Genomic DNA, 14,030 nt, shown 5'->3' with positions numbered 1-14,030 from the left:
TGTGTGTTCATTTTCATTTGTTTCCAGGAAGTTTTTGATTTTTTTCTTATTGGTAACCTATTCATTGTTTAGTAACATATTATTTAGCCCCCATGTGTCGGAATGTTTTTGAGTGTTTTTTACTGTAGTTGATTTCTAATTTCATGACCTTGTGATGTGAGATGCTTGATACGATTTCAATCTTCTTGAACTTGTAGAGACAGGTTTTGTGTCCTAACATGTGGTCTATCTTTGAGCATGACCCACGTGCACTTGAGAGGAATGTATATTCTGCAGCTTTGGGTGAAATGTTCTGTAAATATCAGTTAAATCCATCTGATCTAGTTCGCCATTTAGTCACTGTTTCTGTGTTGACTTTTTGTCTGGAAGACCTATCCATTAAAGTCAGTGGGGTGTTAAAGTCCCCTAGTATGACTGTATTGCTGTTGATCTCTCCCTTCAAGTCCTTAAGATTATTATTGATAGGTCCTTATTTATTGCCATTTTGATTCTTTATTCCTATGTTTCTCTTTCTATTTCAACTTTTTTTTTTTTTTTTTAAATATATCTTTATTGATTTCAGAGAGAGGAAAGGAGAGGGAGAGAGAGAGAGAGACATCAATGATGAGAGAATCATTGATCGGCTGCCTCCTGCACACCCCCAGCTGGGGATCGAGCCCACAACCTGGGCATGTGCGCTGACTGGGAATCAAACCCCGATTGCCTGGATTCTAGGTCGATGCTCAACCGCTGAGCCAGGGCCGGCTGGGCTATTTCAACTTCTTATTATAGCAGTCCCTTTAACATTTCCTGCAATGCTAGTTCGGTGGCGATAAACTCTTTTAGGCTTTTTTTGTCTGGGAATCTCTTTCTTTCACTATTTTGAGTGATAGCCTTGCTGGATAGAGTAGTCTCGGGTTCAGATCCTTGTTTTGCATTACCTTGAATACTTTATGCCATTCCCTTCTAGCCAGTAGAGTTTATGATGATAAATCAGCTGACAGCCTTATGGGAGCTCCTTTGTAGGTAACATTTTGCTACTTTTAAGATTCTCTTTGTTTTGAATTTTTGGTATTTTAATTATGATGTGTTTGGGCATGGGCCTCTTTGGATTGTTCTTGCTTGGGACTCTCTGTGCCTCCTGAACTTCTGTGACTTTTTCCTTGACCAGGTTAGGGAAGTTTTCTGCCATTATTTCTTCAAGCAGGTTCTCTAATTCTTGCTTACTTTCAGCCTCTTCTGGCATTCCTCTGATGCAAATATTGTTACATCCTTTCATCTAGAGCAGAGGTTTTTAACAGGTGTGCCCCAAGGGTTTTCAGAACATGCAGTACCTAACTATTTAGTCAGGTGCACTGACCTCTTTCTTTCCCATTAGATTGTCAAATAAAAAACTGATGACAGCCAACACAATAGCTGTCTGACGTCATGGGAGTGAATCAAAATTATACCTATTTTTTATGTCATATCAGTAAAAAAGTGTAGTTTTGGGTGCACTGCAGAATTTTAGCAATTAGTTTACGTGTGCCATGAGAAGAAAGAGGTTGAAAGTTGCTGACATTCTTAAAGACTCACAGGCTATCTGTAGTTTGCTCTGATTAGTACTTAGAGTACAGGTATTAGTACTTAGAGTGCAGTAGAGTTTATGATGAGAAATCAGCTGACAGCCTTATGGGAGCTCCTTTGTAGGTAACAGCTTGCTTTTCACTTGCTGCCTTTAAGATTCTCTTTGTTTTGAATTTTTGGCATTTTAATTATTATGTGTCTGGGCGTGGGCCTCTTTCGATTCTTCTTGCTTGGGACTCTCTGTGCCTCCTGAACTTGCGTGACCTTTTCCTTGACCAGTTTAGGAAATTTTGCTGGAATGACGGCAAGCAATGACAATCCACATATTGGTCTGATGTCCCTAATGAATATGTCCTGACACCAACGAACTCTTGGTGTGGCTTACACAGCATCAGTCACCAGTGCCACCTAAGCATGAACTGTTGTAATGACTTTTCTAAAGTTTACATTATGTCATTAGCTGGGGTCTGTAAGTGCAAGGCTCAGGAAAAAAAACAAGCAAACCAATTTTAGTTCTCAATAATTCCAAGGCGAAGAGTGGGATAAAAAGGAAACACTAGTTCAGAGGGCTGTAGCTAAATACTTAGAAGTATTCAGGGTTGCCCAACCGGCGTGGCTCAGCAGTTAAGCATCGACCTATGATCCAGGAGGTTGAGGTTCAATTCCTGGTCAGGTTACATGCCTGGGCTGCAGACTCGATCCCCAGCAGGGGGTGTGCAGGAGGCAGCCAATCAGTGACTCAACATCGATGTTTCTCTCTCCCTCTCCCTCTCTCTGAAATCAATAAAAATATATTTAAAAAAAAGAAATATTCAGGATCCAGTCTAGCCCACAGATGAAAAATAAGATTTTAAAGACAACTGGACTAGAATCTGATATCCACAATTGAACAGTATGGTTTCTATTGAAACAATTTCTCTCCCTAAAATACCCTTATTTTATCAAAAGATAGCCAAATTAAGACTAATTTATTGTGTAAGTCCAGTTTCAATAAATTTGGCCTCTTACTTGCATAAGTACAACAAGAATAGTAATTCATCAAATAGGCTCTTTTTAATCTGCTTTGCTGGAATTTCATAAGGAATATTCAGATTGAATTTTACCCACACATGGCTAAGAAGCCAAGCCATATAGTTGCCATCAGCATTTGCCTACAATACGTATTGATTTGGGTGAGTTTCTCAGGTTCTTGAGATCCCCCAAGTGTCTTCTTCCTTTGCCATCTCTCAGGAAAGCAACATTCATTCCTTACCTGGAAAGACTGCTGTGAACCAGGTAAGTAAGGTACCAGGTTGTTTCTCTGAGGAGCTTTTATCGGTTTCCAAAGTCCATCTTAATTCCTTAAATCTTTCTAGTGACATTCAAAGTCTATGCATGTCTCTCTCAAACATGACATTCAGTCAAAGCCTTGGTAATAAACTGATTTCCAATTGTGTCCTGTTATAAAAAGAACATATTCCTATAGAATTTATGGAAACAACCATATTGCCATGAAAATAATAATACTCAGAATCTCCAAACTTTTAGAGGGATCAGGTAGGAAGAAAAATATACATATTTCAATATTGCTTACAAAGGTATAATTTACCAAATTGCTCTGTCATAGGTAGTTTAAAAGAAAACAAGTTTCCTTATATCTGGAAAACAAAAAGGTTAAAAGTTAGCAATATTTCCAACAAAAAGTTATAAAAATTATAATCCTCCTCAGTTCATTTAGTCCCATATAACTAATTCTCATCCATCTTGATCCTTTGCCAGCAGGTCATAATCCAGTTATTCCTTAGAGCTTTATAAATTTTCATCTAGTTTAAAGGTATGAGCTAAGAGTTTATTCTCTGAAAACTCTGTTTTTGAGTAAGAATCCTTTTCATGGATCTTTCTGAAGATGAAACATTCTTGCAAAAGCATCAGAGTAAAACAATATGTAGATGACAAAACTTAGTGACATGGTTGTAGGTCTGGCTATAATGTAATTGACAACTTTGATTTTCTGTAACATAAAATGCAGGTTAGCAAAACTTTAGTTTTTACGATTCAGAAAATTGTTTTCTTAAGTAATGAAGGACCTGATTAAAAGATTATTTTTTTAAAAGTATGTTTTTATTGGTTTTAGAGAGAGAGGAAGAGAGAGGGGGGTAGAGAGAGAGAAGCACCCATGAGAGAGAAACATAGATGGGTAGCCTCTGGTGCGTACGCACCCCCCCACCCGACCAGGGACCATACGCACCCCAACTGGGGACCAAATCCACAACCTGGGCATGTGCCCTGACAGGAACCAAATCAGAGACCTTTCGGTGCATGGAATGACACTGTACCAGCTGAGTCACACCCGCCAGGGCCCAGAAGATGACTTTAATAAAAAATAGGATCTCTGCTCTCTAGGTGGAAAACCTATGATATCTTATTTAGGGTAGGATAAATACAAAAAACCTTGTTTTAAAAAACAGAAAAAGAACCAAACTCATCCTGCATTAGCTTTTGGTATTTAAATTTATTTACTTAGGTTTTAATCTTATTCAGCTTAACCATATATAAAATCTAAGATTTTTCTTCACAGACCTTTTAAACTTTCTTAGTTCCTCTTAGTTTGTTTCTTCCTTATTCAGAAATAACCAGCCTTATTTTGGGACAAACTTCATTCTTATAATTCCTTAATGTATTGCCATACCTTATACCTTCTATTACTAAAAACATAGACAGACACAGATCTTTTTACCCATGAAACAGGCACCATAAAGCAAAACTCACAAATTTAGTGAGGAACAGCTGGAATAAGTTAAATTGATCTGCTCAGAAAGCTAAGTGTTTTTTCCTTCTGATATTGTGGAGAAAACACTTATGGCCTGTATTTGTCCTTGGTAAGGGAGTCTTGGAGCCAGAGAAGCAGTTCGTACTTTCAAAAATCCCCAGTCATCCCTTTTTTCCCTTCAGCCTTAGGATTTGGGGCGATAAGGACAGGTGCACTTGAACTGCTTCTAGAGCTGCATTTCTGATTTCACAAAAATTTGTGAGATAACAACTGCTCTCAGAATTTGGGTTGATACTTAAGTGGCATCATAGGTTGACTACCAATTTAACTGCATAATCTCTGGGCATATGGTTTTATTTTAGCTTACAGAGGGGACTCAAAAATAAAAAAATCCTATCAGACTCTGACATTAATTTTTAATTTGGCCAAATTTCAAAAAGTTATCAGCCTGGCCCAGAGTGGCTCAGCGGTTGAGCATCGACCTCTGACCCAGGAGATGGAGGTTCGATTCCCGGTCAGGGCACATGCCCGGGCTGCAGGCTCCATCCCCAGTGGGGGGCGTGCAGGAGGCAGCCGGTCAGTGACTCTCATCATTGATGTCCTGTCTCTCTCTCCCGCTCCCTTCCTCTTCTCGTCTACGGTTGATTCTTGCCTGTGCCCTGACTGGGGGTCAAACCTGCAACCTTGGCATATCGGGAGGATGCTCTAACCAACTGAGTTCCCTGGCCAGGGCTTCTTCAAATATCTTGTCAGCTTTGAGTTGGGACAAACATTACATATTTATGGCATTATTAAACAATTCCACGGACCCAGGAGGGTTCAGACCTTCTAGAGTCTTTTCCTCTAACAGCCAAAAGAAAGAACTGATGGTCTTTATGTCCCAGTTCCCCAAGAGACACACGTCTGTTTCCATTATACATTCAGGTAAGAGAGATACAGTCCATTAAAGTTGATTTAGCCCTAACATAAAGCTTATTTAAACATTCCAACTTTCCTAAATCCATTTGTAGCCTGAGTCAGGGCTTCACTTTTTTTTTTTAACCATATTTCAGGAATTTCCGTGTCAAGGAGTCCTGGAAATTTCTCTTTTCTATTTTATGACCATTTTACCCACTCTTTTAAAAATTGATTTGAGAGAGAGAGGAAGAGAGAGGGAGAGAGAAACATTGATCGGTTGCCCCCTGCATGCGCACCCCAACCAGGGATCACACCTGCAACCTAGGTATGTTCCCTAACCAGGAATCAGACCAGCAACCTTTGGTGCACAGGATGACGCCCAGCCAATGCAGCCACACAGGCCAGGGTGTATTCACCACTAATCTTTTTTTTAAAAAATATATCTTTATTGATTTCAGAGAGAGGAAAGGAGAGGGAGACAGACAGAAACATCAATGATGAGAGAGTCATTGATAGGCTGCAGCCCGCAACCCGGGCATGTGCCCTGACCGGGAACACCGATTGCCTGGATCCTAGGTCAACGCTCAACCGCTGAGCCACGCCGGCTGGGCTATAAATATTTGATATTAGTGGAAGAGAGGGGGAGAGAGAGAGAAACATTGATGTGAGAGTGAAACAACGATCAGTTGCCTCACGCATGCACTCTGACTGGGGATCGAACCTGCAGCCTGGGTGTGTGCCCTGACAGAATTAAACCTCTACCTTTTGGTGTGCGGGGTGGTGATGCTCCAACCAACGGAACCACACCGGCCAGGGCAGCAATGTTTTTTCATGGCTTTAATTTACATTTCACTAATGGCTAATGATTATCTTTCATGAGCTTATTTGTCATCCTATATCCCTTCGTAAAGTATCTGGTTAAGTGTTTTGCACACTTTAAAAATTGGCTTATTTCATTCCAGTTGAGTTTTAGAGCAGAAGTTTTTAATTTTGGATGATGTTTTTCAACTTTTTATTTTATGGATCTTGCCTTTGGTGTTATATCTTAGAATTCTTTGCACAACAGTAGGTCTTGAAGATTTTCACCTGTATTTTCTCTTAAAAGTTTTACACTTTGACATTTTACATATAGGTATACGGTTTATTTTGAGGGTTTTGTTTTGTTTTTAATATATCTTTATTGATTTCAGAGAGAGGAAAGGAGAGGGAGAGAGAGAGATAGAAACATCAATGATGAGAGAGTCATTGATCGAGCCCGCGCAACCCGGGCATGTGCCCTGACCGGGAATCGAGCCTCGATCTCCTGGATCCTAGGCCGACGCTCAACTGCTGAGCCACGCCCAGCTGGGCTTGTTTTTAATTTTAAAAAGCAGTTTAATAATACTTAATAAGCAAGAACTTTCACAAAAATTTTAGTTGTGAATCCATCTTCCATATTTCAGTTAACATCAGAACTTGTTTCAAATTATACTTTCCAAGTTAGAATAACACGCCAAATAGGACAATCAGTACATTTTTACTGGCTAAAAAGATTTTCTCTCCAAGACTTTTATTAAGTTGTAAATAGGAAACTAAAAATAATAGGGAAATATAAAATGTTCCAACACATTAAGCCTCTACTTATTACAAGGGAATTAAAAAAATGGAATTTGCCCAGCCGAGCGTGGCTCAGTGGCTGAGCATGGACCTAGGATCCAGGCGATCGGGGTTCGATTCCCGGTCAGGGCACATGCCTGGGTTGCAGGCTCGATCCCCAGTCGGGGGCGTTCAGGAGGCAGCCGATTAATGACTCATCATTGATGTTTCTATCTCCCTCTCCCTCTCCTTTCCTCTCTCTGAAATCAATAAAGATGTATTTTTTTTAAAAAAGGAATTTAATCACTTTGAATCCTGATTCCAGCAGAACCCTTTATCTTACTGGTGTTGGATATGGGGTCTTTTTTTTAATCCTCCTCCGAGGATATTTTTTCCATTGCTTTTTAGAGACATTGATGTGAGAGACACATCGGTTGGCTGCCTCCCACATGAGCCCCGACCAGGGCCGGGGATTGAGCCTGCAACCCATGTACTTACCCTTGAACGGAATCGAACCCCTGACCCTTCAGTCCACGGGCCAACGCTCTAACCACTGAGCCAAACCGGCTAGGGCAGGATAATGGGTCTTTTGAGAAAAAAAATATTCTACAGCAAATTTTTACTAACTAAACGATATTCAACCCATCATGATTCTGTGTGGCACATGGCCATTGTAGATGATGGGGAGTACTGGGGGAGAGTTCTGCAGTTCCCGAGTAGAGGACCGGTATCCTGAATGAAAACTGGAAATGTGAGTGCATGCCTTATCAACTTAGGCACGGAGATTTATGTAACAGTATAGGAAATCTGAGATCATTATCAGGATTAAAAACAGTGTTGTAAAAAAATTTCAAAACCAAAATAAAATTTTGCTTACTTGCTTTTCCCTCCCTTAAGAACCAAGCTTTATTTATTTGCACAAAAAAAAAAAAAAAAAAAAAAAAAGTTGGGGCAAGGGGGAAGGCAAGTTTTACACAAAAGTACTACAACGGTAACTCCCTTTTGTAAAAAGTATAATAAATGTCTTGCAAACCTGTTCATAGGTACTTAATCTGAAGCCACATAGAACTATGGTACACAAGATTTATTTGCTTTTTTATGAATTATTCAGTTTATTAATTCAAGAGAAATTCTTTGAAGAATTTTGAATTGGTGCCCTGCTTTCACCACCCCATTTCCGCTACATTGTATTACACTAAGAACAGCGGCAATTCTTCCCCCGTCTATACAGGCTCTGCCATCTAGTGGCGATTTTTTAACCTGCAGCTTAGCCCGCTGGCTCCGCGGTTGAGCTTTGACCTATGAAGCAGGCCACATGCCGGGGTTTCGGGCTTGATCACCAGTCCCTCTCTCCCCTTCCTCTCTCTCGATCCCCTTCCTCTTTCTGAAGTCAATAAAAACATAAAAAACCCACAACAACCTGCAATTTAAAAAGATACACTTGGCCTGGCTCTGGTAACAACAAAAAAAATGCTGATTGTCAAATAGTCATTTTGTAAAGTAAGCCAGTGGGTTTGGTACATACACTCCATACCACTAGTGAAACTACTGATTGGTTATTTATCAACAGAAAAAAAAGTCAAAACATAAAAATAAATCTTTTATGTGTTTCTCTCTTCCTCATTGACTCCATTTTATCCAGTGATGTCACTTGGATAATGATGCCCCACAGAAAAGTAAAGAATTGCAAACTTCTAGAAGCAGTGATGAAATATAACCCTCAGTTGAAGATGATGACCTGGGTCACTATGCGATGTCTCCTCTCCTCTCTCCTTCCGAGTTCTTGGATGTGGCCTACCAAAACATCTAACAGCGTGGACGTAAAAGATAAACTCCTGATGACTACCTTTCTATCAAGCTGTAAGTAAAACAGCAAGTATTATCTGCAACATGCATCTTAAATTTAGAAGTGGAAACTAAAGATTAAAATTAAGATTAGGAATTAGAAATATGGTATTTCCTCTGAGGTACTGCTTTTAAGAAACTGACCATGGTCTGCCTGGCTGGCGTGGCTCAGCGGTTGAGCATCAACTTAGGATCCAGGCGATCGCGGTTCGATTCCCGGTCAGGCAGGTGCCTGGGTTGCGGGCTCCATCCCCAGTAGGGGGCGTGCAGGAGGCAGCCAATCAATGACTCTCTCATCATGGATGTTTCTCTCTCTCTCCCTTTCCCTTCCTCTCTCTGAAATCAATAAAGACATATTAAAAAAAAGAAACTGACCATGGTCAAAAGATAATAGGACTATGAAACCACTATCATCTGGGATTTCATAACCTTTAAAGTGATTAGGTTCAAAAAAAAAAAGTGATACAGGTTCAAGAAGAGCTTCCCAACCTGGCCAGTCTGGCTCAGTGGTTAGAGCATCAGCCCTCAGACTGAGGGCCCCGGGTTGGATTCCGGCAAAGGACATGAACCTCGGTTGCAGGCTCCATCCCTGGCCCGGCTGGGGCATGTGCGGGAGGCAACCAGTTGATGTGTCTGTCCCACATCGAGGTTTCGCTCTCCCACTCTGAAAAGCAATGGAAAACACATCCCTGCGTGAGGATTAAAAACAGAAGAGCTTCCCAAACTCCTTCAAATAATATCTACACACGCTGGTTAAAAAAGGCAGCAGACTGCTCTTAGCTGGACCTCTGGGGGCTAAAGAGATCAATATTTTATTCACAATTGATGGAAACCTTTGGACTAAAGCGTCACATTTATGAAATACTAATGGAAAAATGTGACAAGCACTAACGTCACTGTAATTCCTTGCAGTGTTCTAGAATTCTGGAACTAAGGTCACAGAGGTTACTTTGGTCTTTTACATGCCAACATTCAGGGAAGAGGTTCTCCTTACTGAACAGTCCTCCAGTGGTATGAGAGTCTGCTCTAAGAAAACATAATTTCAGTCTGTTAATAGTTCAAACCAACATGGGAGGTTGAATTGATCTTCCTGGCCACCAGGGGCTAAAGCTGTACATCTGGACAGTGTGGCTTTAACCCCACAGGACAACTATGTGCCTGGGCACTATTTTTAGGTTATCACCTTGGCTGCCTTTTTTTTTTTTTTAAAAAAAAAAAAATCTTTATTCATTTCAGAGGGATAGAGAGATTTCAGAGGGATAAAGAGATAGAAACATCAATGATGAGAGAGTCATTGATTGGCTGCAGCCCGCAACCCCGGCATGTGCCCTGACCGGGAATCAAACCCCTATTGCCTGGATCCTAGGTGGACGCTCAACCGCTGAGCCACGCCTGGTCGGGTGTTGGCTGCCTTTTTTCGTTAAAAAAAAAAAAAAGAACTTTCCTAAAAGTTTCTCTTCCCCAAATTGGAGAAACCATGTTTTTAATGTAAGTTATTTTAAACCACAGATTCAGACACTTGTAAACAAGAAGTTCAATCCCCTCAACTCCTCGGGGCGGGGGCGGGGGAGGAAGGGAAGAGGGATGGAAAAGGGCTCATTCTGATATTTATGGTTTGCAAAAAGCTGTAGAGTGCTTGGAACACACAGAGTCAGTTATTAAGTTCTTGCTACTATTATGAATAATAACAGTTCAGGTTACTGTGACCTCTGACAGATCAACAAAACAAGTTATTTTCTCCTCTTGTGGTTATAGCACATTGCGAGACACTTTCTGCTTTTTAATAAATGTCCTGGCACTCTCTAGTTTCCCTCTCAATTAATTTAATTTCAACAGTCTGTCAAAAAAGAGCCAATAAACAAATGTTGAACTACATTTTGTTGAGTTTTTGAACTCTCAAACTCCGGGCTATAAAAGCACTTTGTGTGTCCACCCTGCTACTTTTCCACGCGCCACAGGCCTCCCGCGGGTGCAGAGGCAGGCAGTGGAGCTGGCTGGGCCTGCCTGAGGCCAGGACAGGAGGGCGCTGGGACCTGGAGGCACTAAGGACCTGGAGGCTCTGTGGGTGGAGCTCTTCAGTACAGAGGGCGCTGCAGCAGTGACCCAGCCCAGGAATAGGGTGTTGTTTCAGGGGTGGACAGTGTGGCCTCATGGTCAGCCACTTCTTCTTTTACAAGATTCTTTTCTTTTCCTATGAGACAAAAAAGTTTTTGAGTCACTTCTTTGGAAACAGCACCTTCCCGCTTCTGTGATACGTTGTGCTTGAGAACAAATTTCACATTTTTGTAGGTAAAGGCTACCACATAGGTGCTTCCTAGGGTCGTCACGCCGTACACAGCAGCGGACTGAGTAGGTCCAGTGCGCTGTTTGCCAGTGTACCCAGATGGGGTGCGGACACCATGGGGGCATCTCCGAAGGCGACGGGGGACTTGGAGAGGCTGCGCTGAGGTCCTGAAGGAGCAGGTTCTCCTCCAGCTGCTGCTTGGGAGCCGTGGTGGAGCCAGAGCTGTGAGCTAGGAGGGCTGTTCTAGAATTTCTGCTTGGTTCTTTAAATCTTCTGGGGTTTTTTCCCCCCGAGGTATACATTTTCAGTTTTTGATACGTGCATAATTGCTTATTGAAGCATTTTTGTGATGGCTGCTTTAGAATCCTTGTCAGATATTCTAGCATCTTGGCGTTGATACTGCAGGGGCAGAAAAATGTTCTCTTGCCTTCTAGGTTCTTTGTCTGGTCTGATCATTACATTGACATAGACCAGTAACAGGAGAAAGACAAATTTAATTTTGTATGTATGGGAACCCTATAAAAATGTGAGGTGCAGAGGGAGTCAGGCATTCGAGGCTTGTGTGCTGTCCTGATCTAGGGAATGGAAAGGACCTGGTGCTTCAGAGGGGAGGAGGGCAGTTCACAGGAAGACAAGAGCAGATGTTTGGTGGTGAGCTGTTTGCCCTGCCATGTGGGTAAGTCTTTCAGATAAAAAAGTGATCTCTGGTAATAGCTCTTTCTGGGCCAGGCCTCCTATCTAAATAAATTATTTTAGGCAGATGAGGAAGTAAAAGTTTTTCCGAGTCTGCTAGGTCTCGATTGCTTTCTGCTCAAAATAATCCACATGCCAAAGTGGCACATTTTTGGGGTGACTGGGGTGACCTGTTCCCTTTCAATGTCTTTAATTTTCTCTTTCAAGTAGGTATTTTCCTGGTTCTTGATAAGACAAGTGTTTTTTAAAAAATTGGATTCTAGATATTTTGAACATTTTCATGAGACTGGCTTTTACTTAAATCTCCTGCTTTACAGGTCTTCTCTGACACCATACTGGCAAGGGAAGCGAGATGCCACCTCATTTCTGCCAGGTGGAGTGGAAGTTCGGATTCTCCACTCAGTTTCTGTTGCTAGTCTGGGGATGGGGAGCGGGAGGGGGGCCTCATTCTGGTGGACTGGGCTGGCCGTTCAGGTTCCCCCTGGGCCTTCAAGGGCAGGGCCTTGCCTGAGAGGTGAGATGTGCTGCCTTGCAGCCTGGCAAGGGGGGAAGTGCAGGATTCCTGTTAGGTCTTTGTTGATACAGGTGGGGGTGTATCACCCTTTCTTTATGTGTGTGGAGTTTGGCTGCAACTGCGTGGTTACTGGCTAAGTGTTTTCTGTCTTGCAAATATGCCCCTTTGGCTAGAAAGAACATGCTTTTCTTAGGCTTTTAAAAGTCTGTGCTTATTGACACATTGATTGCTGGCTTCTCTGACACCCAGTCTGGAACAGAAGAGGCAAAAAGAAAACCCAGGGAACTCAATGTCATGTCATATCTTGGGTCCCAGAACCCTTCTTGGTCAGCTATTTTTTCCTCCAATTTTAATCTACATTTGTTATAAGGATGAAGCAGTTGGTTGCTTACAACCACAAGGCATTAAAAGCCATTATTTTATTGGTTCTGTTGATCATAATTAAAGCCATAGGCAGTGGGTTAGATATGAAAAGGTATCAACATCAGGTGAAATTCAGCTTCCATACTCTGTAAATATACCTCCTACCGCAAACAAGTAAACCAGTGTTATTGGTTAATTGTAAGAGTTTTTATTATAATTAAGAATTATAACCAAGAATATTACAAAGGAGTTCCTTATAATCAAATTATCAAATTTTATGAGACATCATAAGGCACCCTTGCCTTAACTTGACTGTTTATATTCCCAGTATGTTCAAGTCATCTGAGTTCTATATACCCTCCTTAGTCATACAGCAATACATACAATCTATGGACTCAGAGTTTTCTCACGTTTGGAGTATTGCTATTCTAAGAGTATTACCCCAAATTTATTCTTTTTCTCCTTCCAGTACATTCAGTAGTTGGCTGTTAGAAATTATAGCCCACACTCTTGAAACTAAAGATCACACCTACTCTTTTATTTGCACTGCACTTGAGGTCTTTGGTCACTACCAATTTCCCTCTGTTCTGCTACTTTCTTAATATTGTGAACACTTTTTTCCAGATTTTGACATTTTTAATATCCATGATGGCTAATTATTCTTTTTCATAAAATATATTTTTAAAGGTATTCTCTTCTCTCATCTTTGAGTATATTATGGTAACAGATTGGGACATGGAGTGGGGTGTGGGTGCCAGGAGACTGTAATGTTGTGGGACTTTCAAGGGATCTTGGCTGCTGCCAGACACTGAGTACACTTTACTGCCTCATTGGTCACCTAAGAATTGTAAGAGCTTGTTTCAAGTACTCACCAAATAATCTGTAATCTAGATCTTTGCTAAATTAGTGAATTATCAATCGAATATACTGATACTGTTGTAATTAACTAGTTAGGAATGACTGGAAAGGAGCAAAGGGAAGGCCACGTTATGGGCATGCCATTTGTGCAGCTTTGCCAGGAAGCTGGTTTAACATTCTCCAGGTCTGTTCCCTGCATATCCTCGGGGAAGGGACTGGACAGAATAGGCGCATGCCCAATAAGGTCTGGGTGACACACCTGGAAACAAATCATAGGCCAGAGTAGGTGTGGCCACTGCATACTGGGCATATGTGATACTTAAGCTCCTAAACAACGGAGTTTGCTCTCTTGCCTCTTGGTTCATGCTCTTACATTCCTGACTGCGGGACTCTCACGCTTGTGCACTTGCCCACATGGCCCATGTGGATCCCACATGCAGTGGACTAATGGATTACAACTAGCTTAATGCTAAATCGGACGCAGCTGCACCATGGAATGGGAACTTTGGACTCTGGCTTTGCCTCTAGCTCTGCTGAATCCCCAGCTGCACCTCTTCCAGGGCTGGATTAGGGAAATGGGATTTGGGAACCCCAGGAATGTAACTCCACGCAAATAAAGCTTCTACCACATATCCTCCCGTGGGGGCCTCCGGAAATGCTTATTCCAGCGGCAGCCCAAGAACCCCACTCCACTAGCAACAGAGAAA

This window comes from Miniopterus schreibersii (assembly GCF_964146895.1).
Source record: "Miniopterus schreibersii genome assembly, chromosome: 14".
Lineage (NCBI taxonomy): Eukaryota > Metazoa > Chordata > Mammalia > Chiroptera > Miniopteridae > Miniopterus > Miniopterus schreibersii.
This window is presented reverse-complemented; position numbering follows the sequence as displayed.